This window comes from Zootermopsis nevadensis, unplaced genomic scaffold, assembly GCF_977971745.1.
Source record: "Zootermopsis nevadensis isolate Lab colony 2312 unplaced genomic scaffold, Znev_1.0 Znev_ptg000061l, whole genome shotgun sequence".
Lineage (NCBI taxonomy): Eukaryota > Metazoa > Arthropoda > Insecta > Blattodea > Termopsidae > Zootermopsis > Zootermopsis nevadensis.
In genome coordinates this window covers 14,067,765-14,089,054 of record NW_028259192.1, presented here as the reverse complement: position 1 = coordinate 14,089,054, position 21,290 = coordinate 14,067,765, and the positions used below count along the sequence as shown (strand labels likewise).

The following is a 21,290-nucleotide window of genomic DNA, read 5'->3' as shown; positions in this document are numbered from 1 at the left end:
CATTTGCTTTACAGCAACCTGTTTATGCTTTCCCTACTAACACAAATTTTGTATTACAGTAGAATATTAATGATCTCTTATCCCTTGTGTCTGCAAAAAGATGACATTCTGTGTTCATTGCATCTTTCCTTTCATTTTCAAATTCCACCGCCCTTTGGGTCAAACCAAATATATCCCAGTTATCTTTTGCTTAATTCTACTCTCAGTTTTGTAGCGTAGTGCTATCAGCGTTATCAATAAAGGGTTGTTGTTTAACAGAATGGACTGGAATGCGATTCTAAACTTTCTTAATGTTTACCATACAAAATGAAGATTGGTCTGCTGTATATAATTCCCCTGATTACACAAAATTTAGGAATGGACTTACCAGAGACTAGTTCCCACCGGCATTCAAACTAGATAAATCAGATATTATACGATGATGCTTAGACCACTAAGTGAGAGTTAATCCTACCTAGTACCTCTTACACAACCGGCACTGCTATTGCGCTGGAGAAGTTGACGTCACAGAAAGGCGTTAAGGGACAAACTTTACCGCTTATTTTAAAGTTATAATTAATTAACAAGAAGTGATATTATTTCAACCAGGCCTAATCTCAATAGATCCGTGATTTAGGGAGCTCTTTGTCTTACGTAGGTTTGCATTCCGTCTAGGGCATTGCTTTTCGTTCAAGTTTTAAATGACATAATCAAAACTATTCCTAAAACTTTCTCCTCTCATTAGGGAGCTCTGCCTTCAGTTACTTTTCTCGTGCTAAACAAAATACAGTTTCAGGTTTGTTCTCAAGAGTGTACGAAGTAGAGATATCCTTAAAAAACACCCTGGAAAAGAATTGTCTTTGCGGACATAAATCCAAATTTTAAGAAGTGCATGATAGTGCTCATTTGAAATCAACACTCAGATGCATTCTCAGCCATGTTATGAGACATTACTGTCGCCCGTTTGCTTTTCTTATACAAGGACATTGAAGTACGTGCAAGTATGTGATTGAAGGTAATTTCATTTTTACAATATGCTATGGAACGTTAAAAATCCTAAAATTGTAATAGGACTATCAACATTTGTGTTCTGTACATTTGATATTTCAGTGAAATGAATATTAAACGAATTTTGTTTTACATAGGTCTGAGTTAAAAGCAGCTTTCAAAACTACTTTTTGCTGTGAAATTCAATATTACAGTGCCATTTGCTGTGATGATATTCTGGTTTAAGCCATTCATAAACGAATAGTAAATTCGACTTTAAAAATTTATATTTATATGAGTTGATTAATTATAGAGCCATATTTTTTTAATGAATGCGCATTGTACTCCTACATGCAGATTATGTCATTCCATAGCTTGAATCTCCGTAGTGATTATAACGTCATTGAACACACTGACAATCTGATTACTGTAGCAGATATTGCTTGCTGCTCTGTAACAAATGACTGTAAACCCTGATAAGCTGCATCATGTTTCCAGCGTGGGGTCCGCTTGACATTGGCAACCGAAAAGTCAGTTCTTAAAATATGTAAGCATTTAAGAAATATGGGAGGTGTATAGAATCCTGAAATTTGTGTTAAGGGCTTCTATGAGGTAGTGTTGGAACTGTGAAAACAGAGAAGTTATGATTGGCTGGACATGTGACTTAATGGGGGAAAACAAACTTTTTTAAGATTTCCGTCTTCTGGGTTGTTGCGCTGTGTAGTCTGGTCGATGTTAACCAACGTTTCAGTGGTCATACTGCCTCCGTCATCAGGGCGATGAGTATGAAGATTTCTGTCTTCTGGGTTGTTGCGCTGTGTAGTCTGGTCGATGTTAACCAACGTTTCAGAGGTCATACTGCCTCCGTCATCAGGGCGATGAGTATGAAGATTTCCGTCTTCTGGGTTGTTGCGCTGTGTAGTCTGGTCGATGTTAACCAACGTTTCAGTGGTCATACTGCCTCCGTTATCAGGGCGATGAGTATGAAGATTTCTGTCTTCTGGGTTGTTGCGCTGTGTGGTCTGGTCGATGTTTACCAACGTTTCAGAGGTCATACTGCCTCCATCATCAGGGCGGTGAGTATGAAGATTTCTGTCTTCTGGGTTGTTGCGCTGTGTAGTCTGGTCGATGTTAACCAACGTTTCAGAGGTCATTCTGCCTCCGTCATCAGGGTGATGAGTATGAAGATTTCTGTCTTCTAGGTTGTTGCGCCGTGTAGTCTGGTCGATGTTAACCAACGTTTCAGAGGTCATACTGCCTCCGTCATCAGGGCGATGAGTATGAAGATTTCTGTCTTCTAGGTTGTTGCGCCGTGTAGTCTGGTCGATGTTAACCAACGTTTCAGAGGTCATACTGCCTCCGTCATCAGGGCGATGAGTATGAAGATTTCTGTCTTCTGGGTTGTTGCGCTGTGTAGTCTGGTCGATGTTAACCAACGTTTCAGAGGTCATACTGCCTCCGTCATCAGGGTGATGAGTATGAAGATTTCTGTCTTCTGGGTTGTTGCGCTGTGTAGTCTGGTCGATGTTAACCAACGTTTCTGAGGTCATACTGCCTCCGTTATCAGGGCGTCATCGCCTCCGAAACGTTGGTTAACATCGACCAGACTACACAGCGCAACAACCCAGAAGACAGAAATCTTCATACTCACCGCTGTGAAAACCTCAAATCTTACATACTTTTTTAAGTAATTCCGATTAGAAAACCTCAAGGTAAGTGGCCATTCGAAAGACCGAGAACATAAGAATATGTGCATTAACATATACTGAATAAATTCTATGTGAAGACAGGATGTGGTTGAAGATAGTAGATATTGGATAATTTGGATTTTAAAATTATGAAGTGAATGCAAGTAAGTGGGTCACGGAAATCGTTATTCACAATATTAATGACGACACAAATAAAAATAATGACGGTAACTGTGGAAAGTGTGTGAATTCTATAAATTCGATATAACGAAATCAAGGTAAATTACTTGTCATTAATTACGTTATATGTTGTATATCGAATTCAGTTATGATACTTCGGGAAGGAGCGACAGCTGATTCATTCAGTGTTCTACCCTCGTATTGCCCTGGAGTGAGTGAGGAATACTAAGGCAAACGGTGCTTTACTAAAGCCTCAAAAAAGAAAATACCGAATATAAGACAGATTTATTATCAAAACAATAATCTGATCGGTTATTACTCCGATGTTACGGAATCTACACAAGTTACATAGCATGAAAAACTCCGAACAGGCTTCAAAACCTTTACTCTAGAAACAAGGTTCGTAGTGCAGTAGTATATATAATCTGTCCCAGTATTAACGGGGGTCAGCGTTGTGTATCAGTCTGAATAGAAACCCCATTATAAGTAGTAATGCATTTTCCCGCCCCAGTATTAGCTCGTTCGATAATATTGGAAAGAGGTGTGTAGATAATGGCTACGAAGCATGACACATATTGCCATTGTGTTTCGAACCAAGTCACGTTGTTTGGTTCGAGCAAGGATGCTCTAGAATATTTTACACTGCGTCATTAAAAAGCAATTTGAAAAGTGTAAATAGAAAAATGTGGTAATTTCAGCTTCAGGATCTATGACACAGCGTGTCTGGCTTTATAATTTAATACCACGCGGGACTTGGGGGAGGAAGTATTTAGACTGAATTATACTCTGAAGATAAAATTAACTAGCCTGAAAATTGAAATTTTATAAAGTCCCTGAAATAGGCTATACGTAATAATGAGTCAATCTCTATCGATTCGTCATAACACGATAGCTCACTGGTAGTGTACTGGTCTTACACGCACAGAATCGCAGATCGAATCGTGGTAAAATGAAATTGTCTGCTTTCTTGCGCCCTCTATCAACGTAATTAGAGTTGGTGAGGTAAATAAGAAACAAGATCAATAATAATAACAACTGAAACAGATGCACCTGTCACTTTTTAAAATAATACTCGATGACTTGTCTTCAGTGTACACGAAAAACTACCCTGCCGAAAACGGTTATGCACGGGTCACTTCACACCAACAGAAAGGCTTTGGCGCAGCACTCGTATGACTTGAAATGTCATGAGATATATTATGGGCCTACAGCTTTCATAATACTTATGCCAGATTGGTGTTATAATCATTGAAACAAGGTAATGACCACCAATCTAGGCAGACATAAAACTATCTGAAATTAAAGGTCCTCGTGGCGTTGAAGATGTCCATTCTTATTTACTGCGTTAAGATGAAGGCGATACCCGCCTCCGAAACATGGTTGTCACAAGACTACACTGGGCCACAAGCCACAAGACCGCAATCGACACAGCCCTAACACGTGAGGAAACTTTGCAGTAATTTGATTACGCGACACTTTAATTGGCATGAGAACAGCACTCAGACCTGTTATGTCTGTTCAGTTTGCACCGAACTGGTGACTGTTACTCATGTTTCGTATTATTAACTGGTTCGTACACGTCGCCTTGTTCTCTCCAGTTTGTAGTTGTCCACTGAACACGCCTTGTAATTTACAGTTACCACCGAAAGCATTCTGTAATGGCTGGACATAGAGTAGGAGCTTTGCATTATTATCCCATTGCATGTCGTAAATTTTGTTGTTAGTTGTATATTTACTGTCTGTAATTATCCCTTGTGTTTTAGGTTCATCCCATTTAATGCATCAGACATATTTATTTATGGCTGCGCTTAAAAGTATATTTAGAGCGTCAGTTTTAAGATTCTAACGGTGGGGAGTACTGTCTGTCTGAGCGGAGAACTGATTCGACCTTCAAACAGACGTACTCTTCGGATTGCTATCTCCCTAAGGTCCATCATAACGTTATACTCCCATCTAAGTCTAGGTCTTCCTACCAGTCTTCTCCCTTCCAATACCCTGTAAACACCCCTCCCCTCCCCATTCGTGCCGCATGTCCTGCCCACCTCATCATCCTCGATTTAATGACCCTAACAATATCAGGTGAGGAGTACAGGCCGTGAAGCTCATCATTATGCACTTTTCTCCACGATGCGTCTCCCTTCCTTTTAGGTCAAGGTTGTAACACTAGATGAGAAATAAAGAGTATAGATTACCTGCGCGGCGGAGTGTGTACAGCAGCAATTGGCCTAAAATTCCGTTTATATTTTGTTTTAAAGCCCATATTTCCTTTAAAAAAATTCTTCACTGCTTTACTTCTCGATAATATTTTATCATATTCCACAGTTTAGTCATATTTATGATTGTTTGTTTCTTTACCTTGACTTTTCACGACCGCGTTCCCGCATCTCCATTAATTCCATGCAAGATTAATTTTTGTCCAACGCAGATTTACCGGACGCTCTGCTTTCGAGGAACAACTCCCAAGCGTGTAGCGAGGTTTTCCTGTAGTGAATCTCATCATGCTGCTCGCTGTTTGAATTCTGTACAGTGAAGGATCAGGTGCACGATTTAAAGCTAAATTCCAAGGACCGCCATGTACTTCATATGTGCATAGTTGGGCAAAGCTGTGGACCTGGAAGGGAATAAAACTATCTGAGTGTTTTAGAACGTTGTTGAGGAAGACATGTTGACTTCAGTGGGATGAAATGATAGAGACATGCAGAGAAGCATATAGTTAGATGCTTTAAAATTGTTTAACACTGTTAAAGCCAATAATGAGATGCGCAATGCATGTAGAACATATGATTAAAGCAATAAATGCAGTTTTATTTTCTTAACAGAGCTGTGAAAATATTATACCCAAACAAATATTGTCCTTGAAAACAAAACCGTAGAAAAAGTGCCACATTTTAATTTTCTCAGGTGTGATATATCATTAGATTATGTAGAAGTACAAATGCATAAAGAGTAATAAATGTGCGAAACTTAAAAGATGCCAAGAGATAAAGCAAGCAAAAGAACATAAATTAGATTTTATATGCTACTGGAAGTCTGTACCCTACATAATAGAAACGAAATCTTGGTTTCAATAAAAAGAGACTAAGGCAGGCTAAAGTCTACAAAAATAGAGCTCTGAAGCACCACGGGATAAAGTCGACAAAGTTTGCGTATGATAAAAATGATTGATTGTATAAGAGAAATCGTAAACATATTTCCTGTTGTGAGGGACAAAGTGCATTCAAACAGACAAAAATGAACAGAACACCTTAATAGAATGCCGGAAGATATATTATGGAAGCCTTTCTCTCAATTAATGTCCTCAGAAACAAGAGATATTGGCAGATGTCTCAAAGAGTTTATTGAAGACGGAACGGATTTGTACTCTGTCATTGAAAGACAAAAAGTAGGGAACTTAAACGGTTTAAATTGATGAACTTTCTGTTCCATAAAAACATAGACAGTTTTGGCTCTTCTAATAATTAAGAGCCGTTTAAGTAGACCCTGCGGGTTTTATTTCGTATATGTCTTAGAAAAATGACTATACTTTAGATTTCACGAAAGAGGAATACTTTTTACAGAGAAAATTAATTCACGAAACCAAATGAATGATATTTATGTGTTTATCTCTGTCTGCTTGTCGAGTACCTTCAAAACTAATATTAATATTGTAGGCTTTATTCTCGTGCCTTGCAATTCAAGCGATTGGCTGCAGGAGTAATGAGGTCATTGATTGAAGGAATAATAAATCGATAATTAGTGCGTAGCGACCATAAAATGAAGTGCGACGGCCAGACAGCATGCTTCATTATGGGTATAAAATTCACTGAAGTGTAATTACAAAAATACTTCATAATCACACTGGAGATACTTACATGGCTGAGTGCAGAGGGAAACCAAGTGCTGAAATTCCACAGCCGTATCTCTTTTGGTTTTCATGTGCGTTCGTTGTAGCTGAAATGAAATAAGAACAGAGATAAAAAGTAATTATTTCCTCGCGTAGATTTTCTTCTTGGGTATTACCGGGTTCCCGATCACAACCTATGGACTCCGAGCAGCTGCAGCGTGGGTTCTTTATCAGAAACTAGCAAATTTCCTGTTTGTGTCCGACCTTTTCTTATTTTAAACGTCACTGAAGTAATACAACTGATTATTTATTATGAGCATATTATGAATGCATATTTACATTGCCGTAGACCAGTGTTGTATTATTTATCGCTGTGCGTCGACATACTGATGGGTTTATTAATTAAACTGTTATCAGACAACGATGAACATATATCGAATTTTCACAGTAAAATAGGCTATGATCTTCTATCAATCTGGCCAGTGACAGAAAGAAACAGAGAGTGAAACCAATACATAAATTATTTTTATGAATACGCGAGTTTACAAGCATTGTTCTTGGACACTGCAGATACAGTGATACGAGATGATGCTGAAATATGTGTTGTACGTGATTAAGGCTTTATTATCTGAAATGTTTAAAGAGGTATTATCCAGTTGCTCGGCCATACAGGTGTGACATGCCAGACATGTCGGATCGTTGTATGACGAAGTTAGTTTTGGTATTAATGTATGTAATGGACTTAATGGTCAGTCATTCCACATTTTGTAAGTCGTGTCCTTCACTTAATGCCCTCTTTCTCGATGCTTTTATAAATATTTTATGAACACGATATTTTATGTTATGTTTGGATCTGGGAAGAATTACGTAATAGAGCAGTTAATAAAAATGTTATTTAATTAAGAGTAACCATATATTGTTAAGATAGTGAAATCAGTGGGACAACGATAGGCCTGTACTTGGAAGGCGATACAAGAAATACATTCAGAATTTTGAATGTTATGGGTTGTGAGAGTGAGAAGCGGATGACGAGATTCTCCTGCCACAATGCTAGATATACTGGGGATACTGGGAACGACCCGTTCTTCAAGTGCCTGAGCACTGCGGGTCTCAAATTTTCGTTGGCTTGATCTAAAGACATTCGGTAGGACTCCTTGGACGAGGGATCGGCCCGTCGCAAGGCCTCTACCCGTACACAGGACAGCATGACACAGAAAGACGCGAACAAACATCCATGGCTTGAGTGGGATTCGAACCCACGGTCCCAGCGACCAAGCGGCACAAGGCCCACGCCTCACAACGCGCGGCCACTGCAGACCCATGTTAGATATGCAATTTGTTATTCCGGATCGCGTTTGTACAGCTGTTATAAAAGTGATTCTTTGTTGTTACTAAGACTAAAAAAGTTTACATTTCGAATCTGCGAATTGGAATAGATTCTTTGTAATGATGCATAAAAAAGTCGCTCAAGATGCTTCATTAGTATAGAAAAATTCTTCATCTAAATAAAAGAGGAAACTGTATCATGAATAGAGCTGTCACTTTTGTGCCACAGGACGAAATCCAATTTAATGAAGATCGAACTGAAAAATAATCTCGATCCGAGGAATCGAAAGTTAGGCGTCGTATATTCTTTAGTCTTGCAACCCAATTAACTTATAAGTGATAACGCGAATGGAAATATGAAAAGGGACTTTCCTCAGAGTAAAGCCGAGAAGCTGTTGGAGAGCTGGATTCTCCGTCTCACGTGTTTCAGCTGAAGGTTTCGGAGGACAAATCGATAAGTAATTAGCTAGAAGTAATGGAGTCTCTGTTCAATCATATATGCACATCGCGGCCGCTAAATGGAGTGAACGTGAAGACCAGATTAATATCTTTAGAGCGCATCATTTTATTTTATCTATTAATAAGATTTACTAGTCTGAAGAAATCCGGGAATTTTAATATAAATAGGAGTTTTGATAAAATGTTCGCTCATTAATTAGACGATCTAGTTTAATGTCCCTGTTTTCAGTGCATCCGTCGTTAGATTGTGTAACGAGAATAGGCCCAGTTTACCAGACAGCGGATGAACATGTTATTCTGTCACGAATTGAATCCCGAAACTGTGTACCTGTAAGAAAATTTCTTAGGACTCCTTGGACGGAGGATCAGATAACTGAAAGAACTACACACGGCTACTCAACACAGAAAATCGCAATCATACTTCTACTCTGCTGCCTGTGATCGCTTGTGTTTCAGCGGTCTGAACCATTCAATGTAGCCATCAGAAGCATAAGATAAACGGAACAACAAGAAAATAATTAAAACGGGTAATAAGTAAATTACAATTAAAATGAAATGAAAGAATAAATTCAAATGTACCAATGAATTAAAAATTATTTTATAAATATTAATACTAAAAGTGTACGAGTTTATGTAAGTATTAAATATATATAATTGTATAATAAGAAAATAAACGATAATTAAATAAAATATATAGGTTGAATTGAATCACTAATACCTGCAATTGCTTTGAATTTTGGTTCTGACAATGACGAGATTAAATAGAGACTACTGGAGTGAGTACGACTTGTTAAAACTGTAGACAGTAAGAGAAATATTATTACAGCTCTTGGGACTAGCGAATGTAAGTGAAAACTGTTGTGGAGCTTTCCTGTACTCTGTGGTCTACCTCAGGCCCAGTGTTGAATTTCCTGCTGAGTGCCAAGTTTGCTTCTAGGAGCCCCATTCTGCCGGTCTGTATTTTCTACCCCAGAGCGCGGATCAATACTGGTATAACGTTGATCCGCCTACAACTATGTTGTTTGCTTCAGTGCTTGATGCCTTAATGGCCCGATTAGGCTCGTATATAGGCCTACACGTTACACGTCGCCTGCGTTTCTTTCTTCACGTCTTCCTTCAAAGCCGCGGGTCTGACTGTAGCCTAAAGATAAATTGAAATGGAGACACATCGGAGCGTATTTACGCGACACACTGTACATGCAGAACTGAGGCGTCTGGTGTATGAACCCCACAAATTTTCTTTCGATCAGCACTTTTATTGCATAACCCAGTTGCGTGCTGTTCCATCTAAGTTACATGCTTTTGAACCCACGAGTTTGTGATTAATGAGTTTATATTTAATCTAAGATGTTTTTTGTTAAACGAGTGAGCACAAACACGATTTTCTAATTTATGTTTTAAAATTTTATATATTATACTATATTTTCATGTCACTGTGAGTAATTTAATAACTTTGGTGCAATTTACTTCAAGAAACGCCAGAGCAAAGAATGTTAACTTTCGGTATCTCTCATTCTAATCAGAATATATATTGAAGATTTCTGTCTTCTGGGATGTTGCGCTGTGTAGTCTGGTCGATGTTAACCAACGTTTCGGAGGTCATACTGCCTTTGTCATCAGGGCGATGAGTATGAAGATTCTGTCTTCTGGGTTGTTGCGCTGTGTAGTCTGGTCGATGTTTACCATCATTTCAGAGGTCATACTGCCTCCATCATCAGGGCGATGAGTATGAAGATTTCCGTCTTCTGGGTTGTTGCGCTGTGTAGTCTGGTCGATGTTAACCAACGTTTCTGAGGTCATACTGCCTCCGTCATCAGGGCGATGAGTATGAAGATTTCTGTCTTCTGGGTTGTTGCGCTGTGTAGTCTGGTCGATGTTTACCAACGTTTCAGAGGTCATACTGCCTCCGTCATCAGGGCGATGAGTATGAAGATTTCTGTCTTCTGGATTGTTGCACTGTGTAGTATGATCGATGTTTACCAACGTTTCAGAGGTCATACTGCCTCCGTCATCAGGGCGATGAGTATGAAGATTTCTGTCTTCTGGGTTGTTGCGCTGTGTAGTCTGGTCGATGTTTACCAACGTTTCAGAGGTCATACTGCCTCCGTCATCAGGGCGATGAGTATGAAGATTTCTGTCTTCTGGGTTGTTGCGCTGTGTAGTCTGGTCGATGTTTACCAACGTTTCAGAGGTCATACTGCCTCCGTCATCAGGGCGATGAGTATGAAGATTTCCGTCTTCTGGGTTGTTGCGCTGTGTAGTCTGGTCGATGTTAACCAACGTTTCTGAGGTCATACTGCCTCCGTCATCAGGGCGATGAGTATGAAGATTTCCGTCTTCTGGGTTGTTGCGCTGTGTAGTCTGATCGATGTTTACCAACGTTTCAGAGGTCATACTGCCTCCGTCATCAGGGCGATGAGTATGAAGATTTCTGTCTTCTGGGTTGTTGCGCTGTGTAGTCTGGTCGATGTTTACCAACGTTTCAGAGGTCATACTGCCTCCGTCATCAGGGCGATGAGTATGAAGATTTCTGTCTTCTGGATTGTTGCACTGTGTAGTATGATCGATGTTTACCAACGTTTCAGAGTTCATACTGCCTCCGTAATCAGGGCGAAGAGTATGAAGATTTCTGTCTTCTGGGTTGTTGCGCTGTGTAGTCTGGTCGATGTTTACCAACGTTTCAGAGGTCATACTGCCTCCGTCATCAGGGCGATGAGTATGAAGATTTCTGTCTTCTGGGTTGTTGCGCTGTGTAGTCTGGTCGATGTTAACCAACGTTTCAGAGGTCATACTGCCTCAAAGATTAAACGGCAATGGTTTAATTTTTGTCATGCAAAATAAGCTCCTTATTGGCTGTTAAGTCACATTTTCTTGTTGATTAATAAAGCTTTTTACGTTTCCATTAGCAAATGTTGCCACCTAACTTCATCCTGCAAACTGATTATTAGACCACATGCACAACTGGTATGTCGGAGACGTTGCCGCCATAGCACGGCGTTAAACACAGTTTCCTGCCGAGTATTAATAGCAATAACGATGAACAGAAAAAGTGGAATTATTTCCATCCGGACCTGATCACAATGACTCTTTGGTGTAGTACGTCCCATTCTAGATCTTCCTAACTCTGAGACCATGAATTTACGTTGTTTTCACGCACTTTAATGATTGTTAGCAGGAAGAGAATCTCTTGTCTTGTGGGATGTTGCAAAGTATAGTCTGGCAGACGTTTGCCGACGTTTTAGAGGTGCTTGCCGCCTCCATCATCAGGACGATAGTCAGGAAGACAGTTATCTTCATACTCGCCGCCGTCAGAACTTGAAATATCACGTTTTTAAAAAAAGAGTGTCCATAACACTCCTGCCACAATTTGGAGACTGTGCTTTGAATTAGTTGTCCGATGCTACGCGAAAGACTCGGATATCCGGAAAGTTTACCATGAAAGAAAATTTTTCTCGCGGGTGTGAAGCAAACCCAGTTGGGGCACTTTTGTTATTATTATTATTTCTACGCGAATATATGTTCATAATTCTGTCGTAATAAACACTCAGTTTAGTTATTTCAGCACAGTTTATCTGTAGAAAATATCGGACGGAACACTAGCGCTTCCTCCATTATATTGTAAAGTTATAATAATTACTATCCGTGTTATGACTTAAATAATACTTAATAAAACTGTTCTTAACACAGAGTAATTTCTTTCCTCTGAAGTGTTAGTAGTACAATTCTGGTTCGATTTTGGTGCTTGCTATAACGGCATTTCAAAAGCGAAATTTATTTTGTGCTGAATTCAGTACAGCGGTAAACAGATATACAAGCACAGATTTATAATTAATCTTACTTATAATTTAACGGAATTTTCATTAATGAATTTGAAATATTGTGCATTGCTAATTTTGGTTTTATATGCAGTCTAATCAAGAGATTTGCTTCTTTACTGTCATTGAAATTCATCGATATATCTGTAATGCATTTACGGTAATTATTTCTACTTTTCAGGTGGTAATTTTTCGTATCAACGAACGTGGCTGATGACTGATAACATTGGAGTCGGTTAGCTGAAACAGGTTAGTCGGACGCCTTTACTCCCACTTCTGTCTGCGATCTTCCACGCATTGTGTTTATTTTTACATATGCTCATATGCAGGGTTTTGTCCTCTGTACGGGTCTAGCTACATACCACCCGCTTCTACGATGGGATTAGTTAACTCTTCTTGTGTTCGGTCGGATGTGGATGAGGCCTGGTTATTGTTGTCGCTTTGTAGGAATGCAGGCCAATGTTACTTTTGAGTGGTCACACTTGTTGGATGTTCTCAGAGCCTTTATTATCTGCTACTTCTCCTCCACATTTGTTACAGCCATTGTGTTGCGGTTTAGAGCTGGCGTAGCGCAGTCAGTGCAGTCTCCAGAATGTAGGCTGGAGAAGGGGGGATTGACTTTTATCAGGTGAAGACTCTTCTTTCTTGCCACCTCTTTGAGACCAGCGTTTTGGACCCATTCAGCCTCCTATTTCATATGTACCAAGGCCTCTTTTCCCCAGGGATAAACTAGCCGATTGGCTGACCCAAGTTTAAGAATGAGTGGAGCTATATCACCACTCTCCCATACGTCTTCATAGTGTCGTTCGTAATTCGGTCGTTCTTTGTGAGGATACACATTGCTAAATGCTTCATGAACGGTGTGAGGTATTGTTTGAGAGTGAACAGATGTTCTGCCCGCGAACACGTCATGTCCACAGCTGCACAGCTCTTGCGCAGTTGGTGTGAGTAGCGTCCTAGCAGCCAGGATGATCTTAACTCAATGTCACAGGGGGAAGCGTGTGCTTCTGATTATCTTTTGTATCGCAATAAGTAATTGTTATTGGGTTTAGTTTTAAATAGTACATCGTTTCGTCCAAAACTGTAATCGTAAATCGAAAGTGGAGCGACCAAGTTAAACACATAGGCGCAGATGTATGGATAATATTAAAATAAATCCTAAAGAAATAGGTTATGATTATATAAATGACATTAACCTTTTTCAGGGTATGGTCTAGCGACGTGTTATTTTAATACGATGAAATTTCGGCTTTCATATAGGCGGGAAATTTTATGACAACTGGACGACTATTAGCTTCTCAAAATAGATTATCTCTTTAGTCACTTAACCCATATTGTTAAGTGCCTGTTATCTCAATATCCATTCGTCTACAAACTCAAGAACTATTTTAATTTGCTTGTTGAACTGACTACGTAGCGCAACACAAACGAAAGCTGAAACACAAAGGCGTCTCGTCTCTTTCCATCCGGCTTCAGCTTGGAAAACCGTGCAGGCAATTAATGCAGTGACGGACCGAGCAAGACTCTGTGTCCAAATTTCCGGTGCTCGTTAACAGCAGAAGAAAGCACGTTTCAACGATCGGGAAGGAAAACTACTTCAGACAGTTTGTTTCTATTTTAAGTAATGCACAGACTCATGACGTCAAGTTGTCGTCATACTCCTCTTTAGTAACGGCTAGATGCAGCGCCCGCTCTTCTCCTGGCTAAATCAGACTGTACTGAAGTAATGGAAGTGCTTCTTTATTACGACAGTTTGTTTACATAAACCTTCATATTCTCCTTTCCCAGTGTTGTGTTGCTTACTAGTGTAACCGATTAAACGAATTGTTCGTATAGCATGTTTGACGTCTAATATCAAGGTAATCCCCTTGTTCATAAAAACATGTAAATAGTAAGATAATAACATGGTAATTAGGTTGTCAAGCATTTTAATATTTTAAATCTTATTTTCAAAGAGTTATGAATTTAATAACAATTGTACATTTTCGTTCAGTTGGAGCTAGTAACACTTTACAATTTTCATGTTATTGTTTTGTGTATGATATATATAAAATAATTTAGGTTTTCTATTCCTTTACTCTAATTTAAAACATTCTTCTGTTAACATTGATATCGTATTTTCTACACCCCTGGATACAATGCAGTAAAAATACCTCCAAGCTTTTCTTATCAGTGCTTATCCGCCATGTTGAAGGTTTCGGTACAATATAAACAAGTATATATATTTCACACATTTATAAGGAAGTGGTCGTAACCTAATTCAAGATATTGTGTTCCGGCAGTTTATGGATGGTCTGAGGAAAACCACAAAAAATCCTCAATAGGGATAGGCCGTCTCCTGACCGAAATTTGAGCCGAGGAACTGCGGAATACGAAGCAGGAATGATAACCACTCGATGGCGACTTTCGGTTTGATGGGTACAAATTACGAAGCTCCTCAGTATGCAATTTACGTAACTTTCCCTCTCTTAGGTAAGATATTCTTCTCAGCATCCTGTTTCAAAGTACAGCTTAACGGACAAACTAATATATATTTTCATTTTATTGAAGGAATGTATAAGGTGTCCAAAATAGGGAGATTTAGTGCCACAAAAATTATTTAAAATCCTTCCTGAGCATTCTTTATTTGTGAAGTTAATGTTCTTTGATTAAAATAGGAACAAAGGAATTCCAAGCTAGTAAATTGCCAGTAGACCTGTAGTTAATGCAACGCCAATTATCTTAAACGCTCAGTTAATCGCCTGAAAGCCTTCTGTACTTAATCAGAACACTATGTAATTGTCCGTGAATAGGTTAATGAACAAGAGATCGACTGGACGAAATGCCATAAAGGTAAATGTGCTGCAGTCGTAAAGGAGAAGAAGTCCATCAAAGAGCGAATGTTGGGCATCACGCCCCACTTTGTGATGTATTTAGCAATTCAGCCTTCATGCAATGTGAGGCGTACTTCAGGGACTACGATTTGCTTTCAAAACACTACAGCACTGCCCACTTTGCGGTTCAGTGACTGAGGCTTGGGCGTCGCAGGATGTGGGCACTGCTTTGCCTTACTCGAGCGTGTAAAAAGTGCGGGTTCATTTCATGCTGATTGTCGGATTCAGTACATCCTACGATTGCTGAAAATCATTGCAGATGTTCATGGATTGGTATAAATATGTAAGATTTGAGGTTTTCACAGTGGTGAGTATGAAGATTTCTGTCTTCTGGGTTGTTGCGCTGTGTAGTCTGGTAGATGTTAACCAACGTTTCAGAGGTCATACTGCCTCCATCATCAGGGCGATGAGTATGAAGATTTCTGTCTTCTGGGTTGTTGCGCTGTGTAGTCTGGTCGATGTTAACCAACGTATCATCGCCCTGATGACGGAGGCAGTATGACCTCTGAAACATCGACCAGACTACACAGAGCAACAACTCAGAAGACAGAAATCTTCATTGTATTAATATTTTAAAATTTAGTATAATAATTTCATTATGTAAATTTTATATAAACTTACATTAGCTTTTTACATCTAATCTCTAAAAGCAGGAAAGTTCGAATTCTAAATTTAATAAGCCAGAGCACAGGGAAAGTTAAACTATTCGTAATGCGTATCATTTAAGTCTGCTTCAGTGTGCCGGAGATGTGGTGTGTAAGAATCTGTTTAGGACAGTTCTATTAACAACCGTAAACCGTTGTTTGAAACATGAATTACTGGCTTTTAAGGCTACATGTTTAGTCGTTAAAAAATAATGAAAAATCATAACGCAGAGCTGTGTTCTGCATACTGCGTCATTAGACCCTCAAAACATTCAAAAAAACGGAGCACAAACATGAAGAGGCCTGTTGCACAGAGCGTTTTTTCCTGCCTGCAGCTTTAGGCAAGGAAACGCAAATTCTTTTACCTTTCCAAGTTCAACACTAGTTACAATTCTAAACGTTGGCATTTTTCTTGCCTCTAACTCAGTATAGTGACGTCCTAAGGAACTTAAGGTCTTTCAGTTACTCAAGACTTTCCGCGTCTTTTATGGAACCGGAGGTTTTATCACGTTGTTCACAACAGCTCGCCGCAGGATTCTATCCTGAGCCCGATGAATTCAATCCACACGCTTACTCCCTCCCCTTTCAGTCCGATCTCAACATTACTTTTTTATTTATGTCGATTTCTCCCAGTTTTACTCTTTCCTTCAGGTTTTCAGAACGAAGTTGTGTGTGCTAAGTGCCTCGTCCTTCTAAACATTCTTGATGTATGGCGTACTTTAATGTAAACTGAAAACTCAATTTATTACTGCAGTAGTCGCGGCATCTCAATCGAACACGTCGCCACATACAATGACACTCTACTGGGCATGGGATGCTACACTACGTGTAGTCTCAGCCATTAAGAGCGGTTTCTTACAGAACAGGGTACATTAGAGCTACCATCATTCACAGCCAACATCAGTGCCGCTAGTATTTCGTCTCTGAGACACGAGATAGAGAATTTCGGCCACTCGATCGTTTTACTTGATTACACATAAGTAGGAATGGCGTCTGCGCACAAAAGCTATCGCACTGGAGTTTTAATTTATAAAAAGGTTCCCCAGAACTCTGTAATTCCTCGACAAACCCTTTCAAATACTATATTCCACTTGGCGCACTCAGGTGCGTATTACTGCTTTTTTCTGTACTTTATCCAACGCCTGTCTTTTAAAAAGTCTTCAAAGTCTTAAAACCTTTACAATTGCTACGTATCGAAGGATGGAACGTACTATGAAACGTGGTGGTTTTTAAGGTTTTAAAATTGTTAACTCTTGTTATAAAAAACAAACGACATGTAATTGCAGAAGGCGCAAGCAGTAATACTAGAGACTCGCAAAAGACATTCCGAAAAGAAGTCTTGTGACTGACTGGAACCTCTTTCTTCTTTACTCTCCTGTGCTCTGCCATAGTGTCACGATGTATATTTACTTCTGCCCTGCTTCTGATATCTTGCACGGTATTTAAATTTCATATAAAATTAAAATGTAAAATATTTTATTTTATAAATGGTATTATGTAACTGCATGAGCCGGCGTAGCTCAGTCAATATAGTGACTGGACGACCGGGGTTAGATCCCCGGCGGGGGCAGAAATATCCTCTAGCCTCTGCGTCCAGATCAGTTCTGGGACCCACCCAGTCTCTTATCTAATGGGTACCGGGGTCCTTTCCCGTGGATAAAGCGCGGCCGGGGCGTGATGCTCACCATTTACCCCCAATTAGTGCCAATGTCAAGAAAGAGTAGGAGCTATACCACCTCTCCCCCAAGCGCCTACATGGCGTATAGTGGGACAACTTTGCGTACTCTTTTACTTTATTATATGAGTGCAAACACGCGGTCTGAGGCATGGTCCTCGTGCGCCTGGCCGCTGCGACCGTGGGTTCGAGTCCCATTCAAGGCATGGATGTTTGTCCGTCCTCCTCTTCCAGTCTGGTGGGTTAAGACTAGCCACGGCAGGCAAGGCGAAACCACCGTGGTTTCTTCGCTAGTATATCCCCGTAATGGGGTGTCAACCAATCCTAGGATTGACGAATAAAAAAATGAATGCAAAAGTATTGTAAGAAGCGAGATTGTTGGCGTTTGCCAGAAAATGCCGAAGTTAATATTTCGAATTAATAAATAAAATCTAAGATTACACATTGGGCATCAGCGATGCGTTTAGTGGGAACATGTGATGGAAAGAGGCCACTTGGGAGACCTAGGCGTAGAAGGGAATATAGGTCTAACATTGAAATGTGCCTTAAGAATGTGGTACGAGAGTGTGAACAGGATAAATCTGGTTAAGAACAAGTTTTAGAATGTGCTGTTATAAGGATAGTAGTTTATCTTGAAAGCTTTGTATCAGGTGGAGGAATTCTGCAGTATCTGAGTGACTGTCAGCTTCTCAACAAGAAATCAGCATCATGAATTTAGATAATTGCGTCGTCGTATCGATGGTCAGACAGACAAGCGTCGCTGAATCAGATATTGAGATGCAACATCTATTACCCATTTTCCAAGTGCTTTTAGATGTCTGGTTAATCTTATACGACAGTACATTCATCCTGCAGTGTAATTTCTGATTTGTAGTGATATTAATTTACTTTTTTACAAAAATATATATCAGTTTTAGATTGCATTGTTAATATCTTCGTGTAATACACGAAGTTCTTCTATTGATTTATTTTTCCAGTTTGCCTTTAGTCTATACGATAATTAATATTTAATACTTATAAAGGAATCAGCTAGGGACCTTGGAAGCTTACAAAGTGATTCATAAATTCTACTTGGACGCTTTCACCACAATTTACTCTTTCTATTGCACTTCTGCACGTGCCTGTGTTGATTCCCGGTTGTAAACTGGAAGCACTAAACTTGATAGCTCGACGGCAGCTGCAGTTCTGTTGATGCTCCTTCACAGGCTACATGTTCATACAACAGCTCTCAGCAGACAGAGAAAATATTTTCGTCCGCTTAAGCAAGCAATGTAGAGCAAGAATTATATCTGGTTATGTAAAGAGTCGTTCTCTGATCGAGTCACTTTGCATAGACACCGCAAAACCAACAAAATAAATTGCCATTCGCCGTGTAACATGGAAGTGAAAATATTTCACTCTTTTCTCTCCTGCATTCTTTTTCTTCTTTGTTTATTTGTGATAGCTATGAATTGCACTAATGGAGATCAAACAGAAAGAGCAGTGGCTCAATCCTGGCTCATGTTTGAGGCACTGATCTTGATCGATTTTGGTGAAATCCTTAGGCACACAAATTATACTAGAACTACTGGAAGAGGCCTGTTGAAATTCGACGGGTTTTTTTTTATTTCGTGCCTTTGTCTATCGCGTCCGTTCATTCTTTCTTTCTTGTTCCCCTTGTGTCCCTTCATATTGTTTAAAAATGCTTCTAAAATCTGCCTAATGGCAGCAGCGCTTGTAAACTAAAATATTCCTGCCATGTTTTGCGAGAATCTCAACTGTGCAGCCCACACCGAAAAGTCGGTTCGTGACTTAATAAAACTGCATTTAGATGAAAAGAGTTAAGTATTATTGATAATGTCTTGGTATAAATAAATGAACAACGGATTTAATGGCTCTGTTGTCATCAGTTAAATTGAGTGACGTTTGTCACACCCCTTCATCAAACCTTTACAGTAAAGAACCATATGCATTATTCAGATTGAGGATATCCCTAGGACAGATTCAATCACCAGCTAGAGAAGGCGTATTTAATGGACCTTGTGCCATTTTTTGTATCAAATAGACGACGTGTCATGTTGTGAAGCCGCTGACACATTGCGTTACAGCTCATAGGAAGGGAAATTTTAACTTGTATCTTGAACACATCCATCTTATTCTGGTCGCGAATGTGTCTACTCGTAGTTCCCCAGAGTAATAAATAACATTTTGTGATGAAATGGATTCAGTTAATGCCTTTATATTATTTTTTCTCTTGCAGGAAAACCATTATGTACCGCCAACTTTACACCTGTTTCTAAATAACTCCATGGAACATAGTCCTCCGTGAGAATCTAATGGTTATCCACCTTATAAGAGACTTCTCCCCGCTTTTATATAACATCAAAGTTCATTGCTGTGTTCAAAATGAATTATGTGTAGGACTAATGTTGAATTAGAGGGAAAAGAAAATGTGGAATTCTGTTTGAAACCAAAGGCCTAGAACGAAAAATATCAATTTGTGTCATGTTTTTCAGTAACGGCGCCGATGTACATATACTGTTCACATTCATAATATGAATTTACACACATAATGGAGGTCTGCCTTCATGTTGTAAAATATATCTGAAAGTGTAGGATATTTTACTTACACCACAGAGGAAATGAAGCGTGGCGATCTAACAGCTAAGTACATTGCTTGATAAAAGTTTTGGTGAACATGTTATCAAAATTAAAATTAAAATACATAATGTCGTAGAAAGAACTAGTTTCTTATGGTGAAGACACGTGGGTATTTTAATAAAAGGGACAACAATAGTCCGGAAACAGCAGAAATGAGATTCATATTCACTTTGCTGAATATTAAGGATTACATTACGAACAGGATACAGACGTAAGAAAAACGTTTAATACATTAAATTACATCAGCGAAAGTGAAGACTACTTTTGGCCACTATACATTTACATAATGTAAAAATATTGAAAAAGCAAGCATTGGAACAAAACGGATAAAGAGATGAAGGTGTCTGTCTTCAAATTCACCACCGTGAAAACCTCAAATCCTACGGATGAAGAGATTTTTGGCGCCTGAAGAAAAGGCCGTAAGCAAAGTCACCAAGAGAATTCAGGAACAGGCCTTTGAGCATAATTGATGATGGTGGTGCTGAAAACCACATTAAAGCTTCTATCTCACGGTTCACTTTCTTTAATAATGAACGGTCTCGTTGGCGCCATGTGATGTCCTAGTGGTCTTTGTATAAAGCTAGGATCTGCTGCTGGACGCTCGCTTTTAGGTCACTAGCCGTCTTTTGTGTCGCTAATGAAGCTGCAACTTGTGTAACTACCGTTCAGTCTTTGTGAATGTCAAGCACCTCCCGGATGCACGAAATGTAGATCTGTAATTCTGTGAATTTGATTTCTTTTCCTAAATTATGTGTACTCTAAAGCTTGCTTTGGGCATTCTATTTGTAATCTTGACTAACCCTTGGGAGCAGAGCTCTTGTTGAGCGCTTGATTATCGCTCGTATGATCAAGAAATTCCCCACCTTTTATCTAATTCAAAAATCATTACCGTTTTCACATGTCCCGACACTAAACTGTATTTTTAGCCAACTGAATCTAATCGAAATCACACTGCTTCATCAAGAACCACTTGAATGTTATGTTCCCATCGACATGTAAATGACCCAAGCTTTATCCTCCACCTCATTAATATTCGATAATGAGTATGTTTTATGACGCACCTCATAGTGTAATTTTCTCCATCCTGTCCTTGCAGTGACTCTGTCGCACATACCTAAAAACAGTGAAGGCAAATTATTTTCAGGCAAGATGGCTGTCTTCTGGGTTATAGCGCCGTGTAGTCTGGTAGAAGTTTACCAAC

General features: G+C 39.3%; 1 protein-coding gene across 6 annotated transcripts in view; it reads left to right on the top strand.

The window, feature by feature from the left end:
- FMRFaR (FMRFamide Receptor) overlaps positions 1-21,290 on the top strand; it is a 199,689-nt gene that overhangs the window by 101,914 nt on the left and 76,485 nt on the right. For 3 of the 6 annotated variants that reach the window (XM_022077553.2, XM_022077538.2, XM_022077545.2), the window contains exon 3: positions 12,439-12,506. The exons of the other annotated variants lie outside the window; for them this stretch is intronic. The gene's annotated coding sequence lies outside the window, so the exon portion shown is untranslated. The remainder of the gene's footprint in view (positions 1-12,438; positions 12,507-21,290) is intronic. 6 annotated transcript variants of the gene reach the window in all.